The following is a 21025-nucleotide window of genomic DNA, read 5'->3' on the forward strand; positions in this document are numbered from 1 at the left end:
TGCAATTTGCACCGATTTCTTCACCATTTAGGCTTCTGTTACTTCACCTCTAAAATGGAGGTGACAAAGCCTACCCTGCAGTGACTTCTCCACTGGTGGATGGGATTGGTGGAACACCGCGATGGGGAGACAGAGCTGGCTTTCCCCAGCAGGTGTCTGAGGCGGCCTGCTGGAGCAGAGCTATGGGGGGCACACTACCTTCTCCCTAAGAGCCCTGGTCCAGTCCTCCTGCTTGATCTCTCTAAGAGCCACTGTCCTATTGCAGGCACTGAAGTTTACTTCCTTTCTGGGAGCAGCATTGATCCTGCCCCAACTCCCCTCCCATTCATTAGGTGCCAGCACTGTTCCTCCCTCCCTCCACCCCCAAACCAGGGTCTCGTGCCCACAGCCATTGGCAGCAGCCTAGAGAACTTCACTGTCATGTGAGAACAGGGGCAGGTACCAAGGCTGTACCTGGCCCTTTCCTTTACCAAGTCATCCCACCATAGATTGTGAGAGGTAAAGGGGGCTCTTAGGAAAAGGTCTGTTCTAATTCCTTCATTTCACAGAGAAAATGGACCCTGTGGAGGTGGGGTGAATCACTCAGAGTGTGCCAGGTCCATATGTGAGTTGCCTTTGGACAAAATCAAATACCTGTCCAGGAGGTGCTTACTCTCCCTTCGATCCGATGCCCCTTGTCAGGGCATCTCCCTCTACCCCCCTGGATGGCATCTGACTCATCAGCCCCACCCTCTTCCTGCAGCCCAGGAGGCTGGCCAGGAGGCAATGTCTGAAAGTGCGGGTGCCCTTGTGGAAGGCCAGCAGGCAAGTTCCTCTGCTCTGTTGCTTTTCCTTCTCCGTCAGGAACCCTGCAGTCACTGACCGCATGCAGAATGGAAGCCAGGAGCCGGGGACCAGCGGTACAATCAGGGAGCCACTCAAGACCAAGTCAACCGCTCAGCATGTTGAAGTCATTTGTCTGCCTCTCGATTGCTTCCCCCCTCTAGGTTTATTTCAGTTGCAGGCTGGTTGGGGTTTGGGGGGCTGTTCGGGTCCTGACACTTGAGCTGCTTCTGCACTGCTGATTTATACCAGACCCTTGATTCTGGAAACACTGGTAGCCCTGTCTACATGCAACTCAGAACTCCCTCCCCCACCAGCCCCTCAGCTCCGTTTCCCCGTGCCGCGCGGAGATGAAAAACCAGAAGGTGCAATACAAAATGCGTTGGTGACACAGAAAAGCCGGGAAGCCACCGGCGACATAGGCTGGAGAGTGGAAGCCAGGTGCATGCTCCGCAGCGTGGCTGCAGACCGCCTTTAAAACAGATGTCACCCGCTCCTCCGCCATCCTGCGCGTCAGGGAGGCGCTGGGTTCCGCAGCGAGAAACAATAGGCATTAATATCCATTGGAATGACAGCTGTTTATGGCTCGCTCTGCTCGGGACACGTGTCCCCCCAGCAGAATGATTAGCGCTCCGGCAGAATCCGATATTCGTGGGTAATCAAAAGCGAATGGCAAATGGTCGAGACTAATGCGAAGCAGGGTCTGCATCAGCCTCTCTGGAAGCTCCCGCCGAGAATAAATAATAAAGTGAGCTCATCGCAGTGGCCTCCCTCCTGCTCGGCGCACGGTGGGTTTGTTTAATGCATCCTGGGAAAACTCACCTGCCTCGCCAGGGTGTTGTGAGGATTAATTAATGTGTGCGGAGGGCTTGGAATTCCACGGAAGAAATGTACCTTGTCGATGCAAATTATCTTCATTCTATAGTGCCTTTCGTCCCCGGAATCTCTGAGTGCTTCCCTGACAATTAATTAAGCCTCGCCGCACCCCTGTGAGGGAGGAAAGCACCCCCCTGCCCCCGCTAACACAGCGAGTTTCAACACCTGAGTCACCGGCTAATGTTCAAGTCGCCCTCCAGGAGGCAGAGAGGCCCATTAGTTAGCATCCCTAAGTGCTTCATAATGCATGAGTTTCTAGCAATGCAGGCAGAGCGCGGGGCCTGATGCTATGGCCATCAGGACTTGTTTAATTTCGCTTGGCCCCTAATTGCCTGGGCTGCTTGTTTTATTTTCCTTTTCTCCCCTGTAATGTAATAATGTGCTTGTCAGAAAAGAGCCCAATTAGCCACCGCGAGGAGTTAGTGCTCCGACTCCACCTTCGAGTCCCAGGCCTGAGCTTCTGCAATTCCAGAAACAGGTAGCGTCCCTCTGCCACCGCGCACACCCCAAACGAAGTTGATTTACCAGTCGGTAAACATTTTAACGGGGTTATTAGCAGGGTGGGCAGTTGGGTGCCCTGTGAGCCACCTAGAAACTCCATGCTCGTCTAACATCTGAGCATCCCGAGCACGGACTGTAATTCTTTCTTGGTTACAAGGGCAGTAATTCATACGCACAAATCTCTTGTCTTGGCTCCCTTTGAAAGGAACCTAGAGATCAAGTGAGCATGTGTCGCATTCCAGCGTGCGCTGGAGACAAATCGGCCCCGCAGAGTCCTCACCAAATGCATTTTGAAACTGAACTTCTTGGCATCGGTTCTGAGCAGGTTTTAAGACAGGAATTTCCTTAGGAGGCCAGCATTCTAGTCATGAAAACCTGGAAGGAAAAATCATGATTTTCTGACTTTCATCCTATCTCAGGGGTTGAGTCACTGTGTGACCTCAGAAACATTCCCTAAGCTCACACAAAGCTTCCAATTTCTCTTGTGCTCATCGGGGAGCTGGGAGGCCCGGGTTCCTAGTTGGGCTAACCACCTGCCAGTCCTGTTGCCTGGGACAAGCCGCTAACCTCCCTGAGACCCCATTTCCTCATCCATGAAGTGGGAATAACGACGGCTGCCCCAGTGCTTTTCATGTTGTTGGGTAGATGGGCTAAGACCGCTTCTATGTGGGAGTGCTTGGTAAGCCACGAGAGCTACACAAGTGGAAGTGGCTGCTAATAGCAGGAGGCAAGTCATCATAAGAACCCTGCAGCTACAGGAAGACAGACTTATTCATGCCATAGTCATACTGAGGTAGCCATTATCCATGCTGAGCAGCACTGATAAGGGAAATTAAAGAGCTCTAAGACTTTGAAATTCTTAGGCCTTACACTTGGATGTAGCAGTTATGGTTCTGTTGCTCTAGCTTCTTCCCCACTCCCCCACCCCACACCCCATCCCCATCCCCATCTCCTAGACTCCTCAGATTTCCCTCCCTCCTTCCCACACTGTGATCATGATGGAGCTTTCATGGATGGCGTGTCATCCACATCCCCCTGTGAGGGTGGGCACATGACCAGGTTGACACCATCCTCAGGCCGAAGAGATGGGCATCACCTGAACCATGGCCAGGTGGAGTCTTCTCCATGATTGACGTTCAGAGGTTGGGAAAGGGAAGTCCAATTTCCATTGATGCTGCTAAAGCTGGGAGGATGTGGGTTCCCAGCTACTGGAACAAAGCCTGCTTGTGGATGTCACCAATGAGAGACTAATTGAGGCAAGAGAGAGATGACTGATTATTCAGGGCACGTGTGCACTAAGGACAATGACTTAATGACTTGACAACCTTGTTTGGGTATCGGGATCTAGCTGTGTCCAGATCCCTGACTTCCTGAGTGTAGGAGCCAATGAATTCCATTTTGCTTAAGCTAATTTGGGTTAAATATCTATTCCTTGTCGTGGTAAAAGGTTTGACTCATTCAGGCATGAATTTACCAATGAAGAATAGACAAGACTGATCAGTTCAACTTTGGGGGCAGGTGAGCCACATAAGTTCACCATCCATGATTGGAGAAAGCAGTTGCTTTGTGACTCTTTTCACAGTTTCTGTAAAGTAGATAGCAAAGATGATTTGAAATAACCCTGTTTTTTAAAGAGAATGTAGTCGGCCTCCCCACCAGTCAGTTGGGCCTCATTAGAAGTTTGGAGTCCATTCTCTCTGCCTGCTTCTTACAATTTAATCCATATGTTCAACAGCAAATATTCTCCTGATATTCGTTTCTCTGTTGGGGCTTCCCCCTCTCTTCTGCCCCTACCCCATCAGAAGTCTTCATTTTCATCTCAATGCTCTGCCATCGGCATCATACTATTCTCAGCATGGTTAGATGCCATCCCATGAGTAAATTGAAAGCTCTTTGGGGGAAAGTTTGGAGCTCCTGAAACTTGAGCATACTGCCTGGTATATAGAGGGTGTTTGCGTTTACTAAAGTGGTATTGGCTGTGACATACTGCTCACTAGATTAAGGGCAAAGCTAAGGCACAAAAGACTGAATTTCTTATTCTCAGAAGAATCTGATTGGTTAGGCCAATCAAAAAATTTATGGGAGAGAGAAAGAGAGAGAGAGAGAGAGAGAGAGAGAGAGAGAGAGAGAGAGAGAGAGAGAGAGAGAGAGAAAGTTTTAACTCACTTGTAGGCTTTTTGTTGACTGGATCGGGATATATTTATACTAGAGTTTATGGTTACAAGTTCCATCCCTGGTTCCAGATAGCCTTAGTTAAATCCTGACACGTGTGTGACTTTGGGTTAATTATTACATCTCTGCATCTCATTCCCCTCTGTAAAGGGGGGCAAAAAATAAACCTATCACATTACTGTAAAAATTGCATTGATTTTCGCCAGTAGATCAGTGAGAACATTGCCTGGATCGTAGCAAACAGTAAGCATAAGCTACTGTGTGAAGAGGAGGGCCTGGCCTGCAGCCGCATTCACCTGGGCCTCGCCCGTTCCTCTCTGCTGCACCAGGGCTCTTTCGAGTTTGTCTGATGGTCTTGCTTGTGAAGTCAGGTGCATCTTCTGCACACTGGGTCACTGTCCTGCGAGCTCGGGCACCGGTGGCCTGTGCAGGAAAGGGCAAAGCCTCCGACAGCGTGTCACCACCAGGGCAAGGCGCAGGTGGCGTCCTGAGAAAGTTATGGCAGCCAATGAGGGGGACAGAGGGAGCCCACCAAGCTTTAGTGAAAAGTCATTTAATTCGGTTAAGAATCTCCTTGTTGTGCTTGTCAGTGTGTTTTTTCCAGCTTGTTACTCTCGCAAACAATGACTTTTCTTTATCACATCCCAGTGGTAGGTCTCCACTCTGTTCTGGGGCATAAACTTCTCCTTTCCCCGGTTCGCTCCTCACTCGCCCTCATCTGCTCCGCGTTTGCATCTCGGTGCTCTGGTGAGGAACGCGTGGTCCCCGCCTGGCCTGCCAGACAGATGAAAAGATCCTCCTGCGGAGGCAGGCGCGTGCGGCCTCCGGGGCCTCCCACCAGGTACCTCCTGACCTGCCCGCGCTCTGATCACAGAGCTTTGAAATCTGTTCCACTTGCTAACAAGTTGGAGAGCCCTCGCCGAGCGGGATGAGTCACTCAGGGAGCAAGCACAGATGGACAGGAGCCAGTGGTCATGCTTCGAGCGCGTTTCCTGCGTCGGAATGCATCCGAGCCTGGCGGTGGGCGCTGCCTGCGCGTCACCCACATAGCATCACACTGATTTCATGTACTACCAAACGTTTTGCTTTGCCATTGCATAATCACAAATGCACCCCCAAAATGCCTCCCCCCACAGAATGCAAGCCATGGCAAGGCGCCAGCCAGCCATGCTCTCTCATCTTCTCTAGAAAACTCCTTGCACTTTCCTACAGAGCCTCAGGGGCCACTCTGATCTGTGACAGGGACACACCTTGGGACACCATCACCTCTTGACTTCTCTTCTGTTTACCTCGCTGGTGAGGGTGCGGGCTTCCCAGCCACATTCCCGGCCACATAGAAGTTGTCCCGCGTGTCAGCCATATAAGGGTGGCTGGCCTGGTCCTTTCCGATGCTCCGCTGCTCCATGTCCTGCCTGCTCCCTCCCTTGGAAGCTGCTGCTCTGAAAGCAGACCTCAGCCCCGCCAGCGCAGGCCTGGGGAGAGAGGACAGCCCCAAAGGCCTTGCGGTTCCATCCCCCACAGGCTCCGGGAGCAAATTGTCAGCCAGCCACTTAGCGGGCCCTAAACACCTCAGCTGCCTCTCCTGGATGAGGGGAATTGCTTTCAGGGATGTATGCAACTCAAGAAAGTTGGCTCCAAAATGGGTTTCTATAAAGAGAATTCCATTTTCTCTTGGCTTCCATTACAGAATTGGAAAATTTGTCACACTAGGGGGGAAATCCCCTCTGGAGACGCAAATGAACATTTGGGATGAAAAAGAAATGAACGTAAAGCCATCGCAATGGCACATGCCTCCTTGGAACGCGCCGTGCCTGCTGGGAACCACCTAATGGTCCCCTTTTCCTTTGAACCACGTCCAGCCTTTTGTAGAAGTGTCGCGGCTCATGAACTTACACACCTTCAGTGCTTTTCCCTCCTCGCCCGAATGTATGAGACTTTTCCCCACAACCCAAGGTTCCTTTTCCATGTTCTTCACCTCTCAAAACTTGCCACGGCTCACTCCTATTAGTCTGAATACATTAGGCTGCAACGTGGCATTTTATTCATCCATTCACTTATGTATACCCCACTTCGTTCCTATAAATAAGCTGATGTGGCTTACAGGGATAAAGATGATAAAATTGTAGGTTTGCATTTTAGATGTAATTCTACTTGCCTGCCCTAATTAAGTCAATTTTGACATTTTGCTGTCATAAATTATAGCCTTAAAAGATAAATATTAATCTATTTGAGTTGAAAGAGTTTGACAGGTCATCTCATCCTACCTCCCACCCAACACAGCTTCTACCACATCCTGTCTGGTGACATGAGAGGTATTCCTACCCTGGCCCTGTAGCAGATCCTAAGAAACTGCACAAACCCCTTCTCCTGCCCTTGGGAAGCGCGTGTGTATGACATGAAGCTTGGTGAATTTCCCAGGGAGGGGAGAGAAGATTGGGTCTCTCTGGGAAGACCGTGTCACAAACAACCCAGGTCATTTCCTACTGCCTCTGTCTTGTGATAGAATGTTTTCTCACCATAAACAGTACCTGGGGCATTCTTAGCTTCCTTTTCCGTTTTTTTCCTTATGAAGGTCCCCAGAAAAGCAAGAGACTTTGCACTCTGAACCCGAGTTCTACCGCCTCCGACGCCCACTTCCAGATGAAAAATCTCATCTCGTTGTCACCCACACTCTGACTCAGTGGAATTTCCTGGACTCTCAGAATCTCCCGGTCCCAAACTTCCCTTTCCTGGGGTCAGTTCCCCTGGTTATTTCTGCTTTGAAGACTTAGTAATGATGAATAATGCACTTGGTCTTTCTCTTGGCCCCTCTAGGGGGGGACTATAGCTCTCCTTTGGGGCTGGAACATGTGGGCAGTAACACTGACCTGGCATTTAGCTGGCCAGCTGGTTGCCAGAGGTGTCTCCTGATTGCCCTCTGTGGGTGCCAGGGACACCTCTTTCTGGCAATGACGTCCCTCCCTCAGAGCTGTAGCTTCATTCCAGGATCACAGGGAGCACCCACACACTGTGCAGTGGCTTTGCATAGTCGGTGTTCACTAGATTATGCTGTTGCACCCCAAGGTCTCAGGGACTCACAGCGCACACATCTGCATCTCGCTCACGGCACCCATCTGCCTGGCTCACCTGCAGCCTGGGTCTACTCCTGTGTCCTCTTCATGCTGGGATCCCGCTGACAGCAGCCTGGGCTGGCACATGCCATGCTCACAGCAGAGGCAATGGACAATGGCCAAACCCCAGGACGGCTCTCTGGGTGGTTGCCGACAGGTGACTTATGTCACTTTCACTCACATTCCAATGGCCAAAGCACATTATACGGCCAAGACCGATGTCAAAGGAGTGCAGTGAAGAAGTGAAGAATTACACGATCTATTTCACTGGGTGACATGGAGGTTTGAGAAATGCTCCCACAGAGAAGCCAGCTTGTTTAGTCCAACTATAAAGTGTCATGAAATTTTACTGTTTAGATTGGGGAGGGGGGAGGGAGGCATCAGCTCATTTCGATTCTTCACCACTGACTATCCTCCACAGAATTTCTCTTCCCCTTTTTATGCCACATTCTTCACCCTTGACCTTCCTCTCAGCTCACACACACACCATGCCTGGGTCTTCACTCTCCCGAATTCCCAGGCCAGGCTGTAGTCCTCCCCAAGCCTTGGCTTATACCCAGCACACGTTTACGAGTAAAAGGCACAGATGTTCTTGCCTGGTCCTATTTCCTGGGTGAGGTAAGAGGAAAGCCTCAAATCCTTATGGTAAAAGAAGAAAAGAAATACATAGTGTGGGCTTGACCTTAAAAGTCAGCATGCTGTCATTCTCTCTCTCTCTCTCTCTCTCTCTCTCTCTCTCTCTCTCTCTCTCTCTCTCTCTGAATTTCTTTAGTTATGGTCATATTTTAAATAAATCAGATGCCTTGTACTGCAAAAGTTTACCTCCTGCCCGCGGCTTTCCCTGAGTTTATGGATGAGTCCACCTCCTGCCAATGGCTTTCCCTGAGTTTATGGATGAGCCTCGCATTCTTCCTGCCAGTAAAGCTTTTGTACTTTTGGGGGCTGAGGGGATCTCTGTCTCCTTCACAACCTTTGGTTACAGACAAATGACTCTCCTGTCAACTTATCCTGGAGAGACGGACTCGGTGCTCACGCTCTTTACATTTCTCAGTGTGTGTGCGTGAGTATGTTCCATTTCTTGTTTTTCTGTTCGTTTGTTTTCAGTGGTGAGTGAAATCAGTCCTGCCATCCCACCAAATGGGAGCCGCTGCGGGGTGTCACCCACATCTGTGGGACCGTGTCACCCCCACCCACCACCACCACCACCACCACATTGTCTCGTCTCTGCTGAGGACATCACTGTTCCTTGATACTCTGCATGCCTCCTCCTGCCCTGGTGCGGTACAGATGAGCATTTCCAAAGTCCTCCATCCACACGTGCCCCTCCTCATCTGCCTGTGACTCCCACATATTCCAGGGAAACAGCCTGACCTTGTTGTAGCTACGCACGCCAACACTTCCAAAATCGTCTCCAAAACAACACGCAGGTGCCAGGACCTGCCCTTGAAGTTTGCCAAATTGTCTTTCTATCATCAGCCTGAACTCTGTCTGCACCCTGCAGCCTGTGACTTCCCTCATCCTCCAGTGGAGAGGGACCTTGAGGCCAGCCCAGATCACTCAGGTATGCAGTTGCCTTGGTTTCCATCCAGAAAGGCCATGACCTTTGACCCTCATGGTGTTTGCATTCCACCCCTGTGCCTAATCCCACTGCTGTGGGACAAAGGGTGCTAACCTATCAATTGCCAGGCTTTTTCTTGTCAAGTGTGGTGACCATTTGAAGTCATGTAAAGCTAACCCACCTCCTGAAACACACACACACACACACACACACACACACACATTGCAAGAGGGCTGCTGATAAAAATGGCTAGGGAGCTTCTACTTCATAGACCCACGGAATCTTGGGGGGATCCCAGTCTGTTCCAACCCTGAGTTCTATAGAGGAAGGAACAGATACCTAGCTTCTTGAGTCTAACTTGCCTGCAAGGCTGGTACTGACAGAGCTAGACTCCTTATCTCTCATAGCAGTGCTTTCTGCTTCCCATGCCCTTGGGCGAAGCAAAGGAATTTTTTTCAGCAACAACAAACCAACAAGAAGATGTGTGACATATTCCTATTTCTGAGACTGTTACATGACAAGTAATGGCAACTTATCCCCATGCAGATAGCAGCGAGTTTCTTTAACTCAGTTTCCATTGGAACAAGTAGAAATAGTCCTGTCTGTTTGTCCCTGGAGCTGACCCACCAGCACTGGGGGGTAGGGGGTATCCCCCTAGCCCTGCATGGCGTGCCTGAGCCTTTCCCTCTCTTGCTCACACACCATCTGACTCAGATGCTCTCACGGATCTGCTGAAGGAGGAGCTGTCTCTCTGTGTGGTCCCAAACCGCTCCCGGAGCGATTAGGTGCTTAGGAAATGCTATTGTAGGGTGACATGTTTTTACTATAATGGTGATAACTGTGGGTTTTTTTTTTTTAAACATCAACATCTTGGTGACAGAGCTCCGTTTGGCCAGCTGATGCTGATTTGTGGTATGTTGCAAGATTTCTTTTGGAATCTCTTACCAAGTTCTTTGGTAGGCGTGTGAGTAAACAGACCATGTGGAGAGAGAGCGCTGAGGAGAGCTGGGGTGTGGAGTCCGAACAGTGCCCTGCGGTGAAAGTTCAGAACTTGGTGTCAGAAGTTTAGAGTTTAATTTCCTGCTCAGACAACAACTCGTTGGTGATACAAACACTGACATCCCAGCGCCCGCAGGAGAAAGACTGTCCCCGGGACTCTGGAGCAAGGAGGTCTGCTGATTGCTCCATTACAGAAGGGAAGGGTGTCCTCTGAAGTGTTCATTGAGGACCCCAGGCCTGGCACTCCTTCCACTGACTGTGCGTGGTTCCCTCCTCTTCAAACAGCCCTTCTGCAACCACATTTTAGGAGCGTCTGAGAATTATTTTTTATTAAGTCATAAATACCGCAGCAGCGTTTGTTCAAATTGACTTTTTAAAATAGTTTCCCCTGGATCTGGGGTTTTTCTGAACACGTTAGCCTTGAACAGAAAAAAAATAAAATTAAAATACCGAAAAGCTATTGTAACAATATTTCTGATGGAATTGCCTTGGTGAGCATTTTCAACATAGCAGAAGGAAAGGCCTTGATTCCTTCCCATCACAATGTTGCAAAAGAGCCTAAACACAGCTTTGCGTTTGTTTAACTGAAAGCTGCCATTTTGGTGACGGTTGGGTGTCATGTCTCAAAATGATGAGCACAGTTAACTTCAGCTCCCAGGAAAAAAATTATGAGTCTGAGCATATTTTCACCAGCGTGTCATTGTCAAAATGATTCTATGAGATATCCTGCGAGAAGAAAATCCACAAAGACTGGCATTACTTAGAGAAATACATGGATGGGTATGCAGTTGATATGACTTATATTTAGAAAAAAAATATTTTTTTAAAGAAAGAAAGATGAATATATTGAATTTCTTTGACTGGGCAAATCATTCATAAAGGCAGTGATAATAACAACAGTTACAATATAAAAAGGCCATACAATGACACAAAGCCTTTCATGATTTTTACACATTTTACTACATTACTAAGCAGTAGTTTCAGAAATAATTCTAAGCAAACATGCTTTGGTTAGTTCCAGATCAATCTGAACTTACTGGGCTGATCAACTCTGAGGTCTTTATTGCTTTAAAAATATGGACTTCCTAAAAACAGAGGCCCCTTTTGGATTATTTATAATATACTTTGAATTGCAAAACCGTGATTTCCTATGTTAGAGTTTAAGAGCACATTTTTGCATGAACCAAGGTGTCCCATAACAAAACACACCTGTGGCCATTGTGGCTGCTGGGTAAGCAGTTGCAATGTGACTGGGATGCTCGGGAGCTGATGTTTCTTCTTGGTACCTACCTGTGGTCTGCTCTGCTTTGGGGAAGGTAGGAGGAGATGGATACAGAAGGTTGGGCGTAGCAATCCTAACTCTGAGTCTATTTGTCTGGCTCTGGGTTTTCTGGCAATTAAGGAAATGGACTTGAAAATTAACTCCTGGGCATGTGTATTAGGCCCTGAGCAGGGTCCGTGGACTCTTGCCTTTCTTAAGGATGATGTATCATTGATTCTCCAATGAGATGGCCTCGGTCTGGTACCCCCATCCCAATTGAAGTCAACAAGCGTTCCAGGCAAGGAAGAATGGAGGACTTGGATCATCTATTTCTAATCAAATGCAAAATTTAAATAATGATTCTGAGACGGAGAAGCCTACTTCTAAGCCATCACTAAGCGGGGGGGGGGGGGGGGGGGGGGGGGGAATATTCAAGTAAGATTATTGCTGCTTTGAAAAAAGTGACTTAACAAATGAAAACTCACAAGGCCGGTTTTAAAAGAGAATTATCTGGATTCCCAAGGACAAGAAATAGAAAACTTTTCCCACTAATTCTTCCTTTTCTAAAACAATCTAAAGCTTTATTGAATTACTGTTATAAGTGCGAAGAAGGCAGTTTGCCCTACTTGGAAGAACATGTTAAGCTCTTTTGCTCTCTCTCTTTTTATAAATTCTGAGAAAATGTTAAGAGTTCTAAGGAAAGTCAGTTCCTAGCATCACAAGGGCAATACAGTTTTAAATCTGGTGTGTAAGGTTGGCTTTTGGGAAAATATCATACATTATTTTGATACTTTGGTAAGTCATTTGGCAATTTATTTAGGTGGTTCAATTTATTTTAAGACGTAGTGCATAAATCTTATGTCTCCATTAATTAAAAAAACATTTATCAAGCACCAATAATGTGCCTAAAGCTGGGTTAAACAGCTGGATTTTCTGATAAGCAATGCTACTATTTATTCAATAAGTAAAATTAAGCAAGAGCCATGCTCTATTGGACCCCTGCTATAAAAGTTTATAGAGTCATAGAATCCTACAGCCTACAAATACTTTGAAGATCGTCTGATCCACTGCAACCCATGGAACTGTATTCTATATATGATTCAGAATATTTCTGTGTGTTTATGTGTATATAAGATACATATACATAAATGAAAACAAATTTCATAAAGTAACATGCATTCCTTTTCTTCTGATCAACTGCATTTTTTTAAATATAGATCACAAACTTCTAAGTTGACTTAATAACTTACTAATGGATCTCCAACTGAACTTTGAAAAACACCAATGCAGCACAAACTCTTATCTTAAAGATGGGAGGTTGAGCCTAAGCTAGTTTACTTACTCAGTAGAGCCTTAGTTAATGGGAGGGCTAACCCAGATTTCCTATCTCCTGGTTAACTGATCTCTATCACATTATCTCTTTTGTTTTCTTCCTAAGAACACAGGATCACCCTCTGAAATGATCCCACTCATTGTTGAGTTGGGTGTTATCTCTCTCTCCCACTAGGAAGTAAATCTTGAGAACAGCCGTTTTTACTGATGTGGGCACTATTATTCCACCCATGCAGAGTTTGGCATCTATCAGGTGCTCCACAAATACTTTTTGAGTCAATGAGAGCTCTAAGTGGGCCCTGCTTTATAACCAGTGTAGATTCACCTGTATCGTTTGGTAAGACCATCATGTTGGAATAACAATGTGTCTTTTAGGAGTGAGGAAACAATCAAAAATAGATTAAAAGATTTGACACAAGGCACACAGCATCGATGAAAAAGCTAGAACCTTGATCTCCTGGCCCCGGTTGAGGGCCCTGAGTTCCCTCTGACATGTCTGTCGTCTTACATCGCTAACCTAATGATGAATGTTATTAGGCTGACTTAGCCCAGAGCACGCTTCACCCCTACAGAGAAACTACTTGTCTCTTTTCTAAGGGCTGGAGGACCCCAGTGTTTAGGCAGCCACAGTCCACGTGATGCAGACAGCTGCTATGGCAACAGGGAAGGACACTTCCAGATGTGTTGAAAGGGCAAAAATTATACTCGATTCTTCTAAATGATGATCAAATCAAATGGGATGTGTTTTCTCATCCTAGATCCTAGACGAATTCTAACAAACATGCTTTGTCGTTTAACTCTAGGGGACTTGTTTACAGGGAAGCAAATTGCTTCTGGTCAGAGAGTTTTTTTGTCTGGCCAAGTTTCCAGTATGACTTTTAAAACCTCTTAGAAACTAAATTCCAGGACTCTGAGTCAAAGAAAGAGAGAGAGAGAAAGAGAACAAGAGAGAGGGAGAGAGGGCTGGAGAGAACCTTTGAATTTGAGCCATTGTTTGAATTTGAACCATTGTTTGAGATAGGTCTTATTTTTGTTTGAGATAGGTCTTATTTTGAGGAACTTACCCCAATTCTTCAAAACTCCAGCTGCATCCAGTACAGGGTTTAGGGGTACCCTACAGCAAGTACACATCAACCTCTGCTTAATAACCCTACCCATCCTGGGTCTTCAGTAAATAACGAGTCCAACAACCTCGACAGGTGACTGGGAGAAGTGCCTTTGAGCCTGCAGTGCAACTTCTCACTGGGCTTTGATGAATGACCTTGGGTACAGAGTTTGGGACAGCCCAGGCATAGTCCATCTTCTGAAACAGATTTAGCAACTGACACATACAGGGTGCCCAGGCACTCCATGTTTTATCTAGTTACCTTATCATGGTCTCTTCAAGTTTTTTTGTGTGTTTTTGTTGGTTTGGTTGTTGTTATTTTTTAATTGATTTCAGAGAGGAAGGGAGAGTGAGAAAGGGATAGAAACATCAATGATGAGAATCATGGATTGGCTGCCTCCTGCACACCCCATACTGGGAATCGAGCCCACAACCCAGGCATGTGCCCTTGGCCAGAGTCGAACCTGGGACCCTTTAGTCCGCAGGCCGATGCTCTACCCACTGAGCAAACCCAGCTTGGGCATCTCCTCAAGTTTTTGTTTTGTTTTGTTTTTCAAGTCGGGGAGGGGACGTTTGGAAGAGAACGAGAAAAGAAGACCAAACTACAAGTGATCCTATTTATCGTGGTACCCTAGAAGCAATTTTCCGTGTCCTATTATCCAAGCGTAAATGTTGCCCCCACGTCCCATCCACAATGCCAAACATCAGGGTACAGAACTCCCATGAGGGCTTGTTTCTGCCTAATGTACCCAGGGGGGAAAGCCTAGAAAACATGAAAGCAGCGGCTCGGAGCTTTAATGAAGTTAACCTGCGGAAACCAGGGAGGTCCGCCGGCACTGCACCTGAAAGCACTCTGATTATGGCATCAGCTTCAAAAGCAGCCCATTCCCTCACTGCTGAGCGCTGCTGCGAGGAGAAACAGAATGGCACCTTTATGTTCAGGCTAATTTCGCCGCCTTGCTGAGGGCTGAAAGCATCGTAAGCATGCTAGGATGTGAGGAAGGGGGGCTGGTCCTCTCCCTCCCCACCCCCACATCAAGTCCAAAGGGACCCTCAGTGTGGAACAGGTGCTCAGAATGTCAAGTCCAGCAGGACACAGGCCCTCCAGTTCAGAAAAAAAAGATAGCTTCTCATCTCTGCTAGCATTGAGCCAGTTGGGGTTCTACAGGTTTGCCGCCTAAGACAAAACAAAAAGCAAAAGCATCACTGGCCTTTCTTTTGTAAATTCCCCCCTTTCTTAACAGCTGCACTTCCTTTTGCTTTTTGATATTGTTATTTCATCCTCTGTCTCCTCTAATTTGGTACTGCTTTGCATTTGTTTGCTCCTGCTTTCTCTTTCATCTCTCCCTTTTTTCCTGATCTTCGTCCTAGCATTCTTTTGACTTCCAGTGGCACCTCACCCTCTTGGATTTTGGTTCTGCCTTTTCTCCTGCTGTTTCCTTTTCTGGTCCCAGCTGCCCCCTAATGGTTTTCAAGATCATTACTGCTAAGAGAGGAGGGAGGAAGGGAGAGAGAGCTGGAGAAAGGGAGCTGGGGAAAACGTAAAATCTATGCTTGCTTTTCACTTGAGCATAGATCGTCTTGATATGTCTGGGAGGACACCCCGATCCTGCATCAATGGGGAAGTGACCTGGAGCGGTGAACTGGGAAACAGGGGGACAGGGTGGGAGGGAAGCACAGGACTTCACTGAATACCTTTTATGTGTTTTTGAATTTTTTTAAAAAAACAATGTCCATATACCACTTTTCTCTCTCTTTTTTAATTAAAAAAAAAATAGAATCTGCGTCTGGAGTTACAGAAGGAAGAGGCCTCCACACGTGGTTTCGTGATCCCTGCTGAAAGCACGCCTCCTCCTGAGCCCCACCCCGCCAGGCTCTCATCCAGATCCTGCCGGTTGATTGGCAGCTCAGTAAACTGCGGAGGAGTACATATGAAGGGGGAGTGTGGGAACTAATGACTACGGTGGGTGTGAATTAACCCACCCTGGAGTATCCTCAATAGCAAAAGGTCAGCTCCCTGACTCCTGCCTTTCCATCACGACTTTCATGCTCAAATTAGCATCTATTGCCATCATAATGTAACAATCACTTGACATGTCGATGTCTAATTAAGGGACCATAAGTCACAAGTTACAAATTTGAAAATAGCAATAGCCAAAAAAAAAAAAAAAAAAAAAAAAAAAAAAAAAAGTCCCTCATTCCCTGATAAATCTGTGGGGCTTGCTGGGTGTGTGCGCATGCGAACAAGGGAAAAGCCAATGGGCACTCGTGGATGGAAGATTCCAGTTTCCAAGAAAATGGGTCTATGAGAGAAAACTGGTTTAGTGACAGAGTGGGGATGATCCGTTCAAAATAAGATTTTCCTGAATAGTAAATAATTCCAGACCGTAATTCTAAAATTTCCAATCACATCTCCTATAAACGCTGTGAGATTACAAATAAGTTCTTGGCCTTTGTGTGTGATTATGAAGTAGAATACGTAAAATTTTTTGAGAGACTGGGGAAAAGCCTTTGTTTGAAAATATCTCCTCTGAAAGCTCCGCCAAGATGCCTGCCATACGTTTTGAGAAAAGGCACCTAATATAAACAGTATGATACTGGAACATCCCATCCAGCCCCACCAATGCATGAGCACGCATGATTATTAATTTCAATCACTTAGGGTAGCTATGAAATTAGGACTCCATCCAGTTTTAAATTCATGAATGAGGATGGAGTCAGAAGAGAGCCCAGCCAAACACACAAACCTGAAAAAGATCAGTAGTCATTCAACCAACCTCTTCCTTCTACGGGAGAGATAGCTGGGCCCAAATTGGTTAATAGACTTTTCAAGGACCCCCAAGGGCAGTGGAGACCTAAGGTCCGTCTGCCCTGACCTTTGGCTTCAGCCACCCCAACCTGCTTCTCTCTACTGAGGACTGAAGCGGAGGTCCAGAGCCTGGGAGCCCTGTGGAGTCCCTGATTCCTGGTGGACACTCTGGAAAGTCACCCAAGAGCACACAGGAAGGGCAATGGACGATAGTCTGAGCCAGCCTTCTCTTCCGCACCAAATAGACACCAAACATTTCCAAATGATGTTTCGGCTGATACTGGCACTCATTCTTCGGTGAACAGATGAGGTGGCTTCAGGACTTATAAGAGCCTGGATTTCTCTGGGCTTCTCTGGAAAATGTCATGCTCTGGTCTAGTGAGTATGGAAAGCTGAGTTGCCCAATATGGCAGCAGTGAAACTCGGGTGGAATCTGTACATGTTTGAGATGCTAGGAAACCGTGTTTAAAACAATAATAGTCAGTGACTCTGTCAGACCGGGCACATCTCAAATGCCCAACAGCCATTTACGAATGCAGATGTCTCCCAGAGGGCAGGGAGCTGTCCTGGAGAACACTGCGCTCAGGGGAGGCATTGCTAGGTCCTTCATGAAGCACCAAGACCTCACGTGTATAAGGGTCAGTGTAGCAGAGGGAGAGGAGCTTCAGGCTTAAGACAAGCAGAGCAGAGAGAGCAACATGACTTGACTTTCCTTTGCAAGTATTCCAGGAATGTTTGAATGAATTTCGCACATTTCACTTCCTTCCCCCCCCCCCCCCCCCCCCCCCCCCCGCTTATTTTCATTCATAAGGTTCCCTCCTACCTGATCCAGTGTCTGTGTCTGAGAAAGAGAGGACACACACACACACACACACACACACACACACACAATTTAGAGTACAGGAGATATCAGGACGGTATGGAAATCTGTAAGCATTCTGGGGACCCACCAGAGGTAATATCAGATAGGAACTACTAGGCAATGTTCAAATGTGTTGAAAAGGAAGACAAATGTTTGTGTAGAGAGGGTGAGGGGGGGGAAACCCCTATTGGCCAGAAACCTGGACCTTAGCTTCAACCAAAAGAACACAAAATGAGGAGCTTTTTACATTTTAACTGAAGTTTCTGCCTCTGAGACAGATGCAGCTAAACATTAACGAAAGCAGGGTGGTAAATTGCAGATTAAGATGCAATTAGGCCTCAGACCTCCCCGTTCCAGGGTGAGAGCTTGTGATGTGAGGGCTGAGATAAGGGGGAGCCCGCTGTGACAGGTGCCATCTATTGTGGAAGCACGAAGCTTCTGGAGCTTTCCAGGCCTGTGTTCCCAGGAGGCTGGACCCCAATGTCTTCCTCGCCTGTGCACCTCCTGCAGTCACGCTCCCATGAGCATCTAATGAGCGCACTGTGGTGAACGCAGATGGAGAGCCACACCTGGAACAAACCTCCAGGAACAACCAGTGGCTGCGTGGGTTGGTGGTGAAAGGGCTGGATCCAGCTCCATAGGCCCCGTCAGCGGGCACCTTAAACTTGTTCCTGCAAACCTCCCTGCCTCAGAGCCCAGCTTTTCCTGTATTCAAATAGGTTCTTTGCTGTTGCTGCTAAATAAAGGTCATGAGGTAGAGCTGGAACTTTCCCTTCCACCCTACCCACCCTCCTACCTCGGCTCCTACCTCCGCTCCAGTTCCAGCATTTTAAGGACCATGTTTTTGATGGCTTTTCTCAGAATCTTGAGATATATGCCCCGCCCCCCCTTTTGAAAAGTGCCTGGAGAGGAAATGTGGAAAAAAAAACAGAGATCCAGGTGTCCTTCAAGGAAAAGGCCAATATCGCAGGCTATGTGTAAATCAAATACCCTCAGGACAGAGGCTGCCAATTGCTTTGGCCCATTAAGCATCTCCTAAAATATGCATTAAAATTCAGATCCCTAGGCCACACCAGATCCAAGAAACCCAACCTGAATTGTTAACACACACCCTAGGCCAGAGATTCTCAACCTTTTCCATCTTGTGGCACACATACACGAACTGCGAAACTGTGGCACACAAAACAATATGTATTTTTTGCCAGTCTGCCAAAAAAAAAAAAAATAGGTATAATTTTGATTCATTTGTACCATATGGCTACTGTTGTGTTAGCTGCTGGGTTGTTTTTTGTTTGTTTGTGTGTGTATTTGTTTGTGTGTGTGTGTGTTTGTTGTTGTTGTTGTTGTTTTTGTGGCAATTTAAGGGGAAGAGGTCAGTGCCCCTGACTGAACAGCCAGGTATTGCATGTTTTAAACATCCGTGCAGCACACGGGTTGAACATCGCTGCCCTCGGTGACCTGGTGAGCTCTCTTGGTTTGGGACAGCCCAGCCGGGAAGGCCTGGGTTCCCACTGGGTGTGGCCAGGTTACAGCTTCCCTGAGCATCATTCACAACTCTTTTATGTCTCCCATATCCCTTCCTGTCAAAGGAATGGAATGCAGGGTGCGATTATCTGTTATTATTTCACAATTAAGGATAATGATATAAAACGTCCGAGCTGAGTCAGGGAGGCTGCCTGAAATCTCAGCCTCTAGCCGGTTCGGTGTTTCTGTTCACAGGCCCATTGTTCCTGTGGACGCAACTGGCCTTTCAGCAGACAGGCGTCTGTCTCCATGGGTCAGGGATGTAAACTCACAAAATAATGGAAAGTCAAAGTCTGGTGCCTGGATCATCACCCCGGCACCTCTGGTGGTAACCAAACCAAGGGCAGCCAAACCCCTGAGATTCCAGTCCAGACAAAAGCTGGGGCTTGGCAGGTCTGAGCCAGCCAGTCTGGAGAATTCCCCTAAAGGTTCATTTTCCATTGGGCACACGTGGGATTTGTGTTTCGTTCCCAAGAGTCCTTGGAAGTCCTGGATTAAAGCGATTTTCCATGCTCCTTGGGCCCGTGGAGTCTTGTTCAGAGAAGGCTGGAGGAGAACTGGACTCGCTCTGCCTCTCCCGGGTCTGATAAAGGGCATTGAGCTTCCAGAAATAAAAGCACCAACAGAAGTGCTACCACAGGTAGCTCCCAGTATTACCATTATTTATTGAGTGCTGCCCCCTAGAGGATTAAAAAAATGGAGTCCGGAGGGCTCTGAACCAGACTCACCAGACCTCTCACTCCACTTCAGGATACCAGACATTGCCCTCAACCTGCGGCCCCAAGCTCAGAAGTCAGAATAGTCATCCTCATGGTTTCCCAACGAGCTTCGGCTTATTACTTTACTCTCTGTGTCCTCTTTCCCCCGGCTCTGCCCCTAAACTCTGGCTACGATGTTCCCAGAAATAGGTTTCTTCCAGCCTGGACACTGCGAGAGTGGTCTGGCCAGCCCGGTAAGTGGTCCGGGAGGTGGTACTAAACGACCCTCTAGGCACTGTCCCTGTAGGCAGTGCTATTGGCCCCTAGGTTAGCATCGTGGCCACAGCAGAAGCCGGGATCTCTGTTTAAGATTCAAAATCCACACTGCCTCTTTACTCCATTAAATATTGGGGAGCGGCAGTCTTTCTTTAAAACTGACATTTAAACAGGGGAAAGGTAAATCTGGAGTTTTTAATATTGTGGATGTGCTCTCCAGCCAAGGAAGGGAGAAGGAAAAGAAAGAAAAGGTGGAGGGGGGGGGGGGAGTGGGAGCGGAATGAAAGGTAGCCTTTAGTCTCCCCTGGAGGTATGCTGGCTGGGAAAATCACCAGGCCTCTGCTAAATGCCCTTTCAAACCAGGCCCCAAAGATCCACAGGGCGATATGCAGCCTGTGGATTTACCCAGCACCTTAAAACCCCTCCACGGCTGGGCTCCACTATTTGCAAATCACTTCTGATTCAATTTTGTTTTGGTTTATCTCAGTGTAAATAACGGTTAAGTGGGAGTCACAGATGTTTCAAACACTAAAAGTGATAAACAAAGCTAATGGCAAGTCCAGATAAGGAGGAAAGCCACCCAGAAGAATCCGCAAAGTACAAGCAGAGAAATAAATGGGACGGTCAGATGTGTGTGTTTTTTGTCACCAAAACTTTATTTTTCTTCATCTGCAGAGCGGCAGAAAAGTATACGCAGGGTGTCATTCAGACTGTTCCCGTTAAGAGTGTTTATGATAATGGAGTAGTAGGTGCCCAGTGAAACAAGACCCTTTAGAATCCACAACGCCATGCCATCCTCGGAAACAAAGATACAAGTGTGTTCCCCCAACTATTAGCTTGCAGCTCCCTCTGAACAGTTTGCATACCTCCATTTAAAAATAGCGGGTACCATGCAATGTTTTTTCACCCCAAATTGTGGCCACGTTTTTTTTTTTTGGGGGGGGGGGGGGAGCGGGGAATGTGTATGTTTATAAGGAGAAACCTTCATGTACCTGTACATGTTCGGGCGGGGTGGGGGGGAGGGTGGAAAAATCCAGTTCAATGGTCTGAACAAATTCTTTGAAGTCTTTGCTCTCCTGGTAGTTTCAAGTTAGGGGCTTGGGAGAAGTGAATCATCACC

This window comes from Pipistrellus hanaki (genome assembly GCF_964339955.1).
Source record: "Pipistrellus hanaki genome assembly, chromosome: 8".
NCBI classification, from domain to species: Eukaryota; Metazoa; Chordata; class Mammalia; order Chiroptera; family Vespertilionidae; genus Pipistrellus; species Pipistrellus hanaki.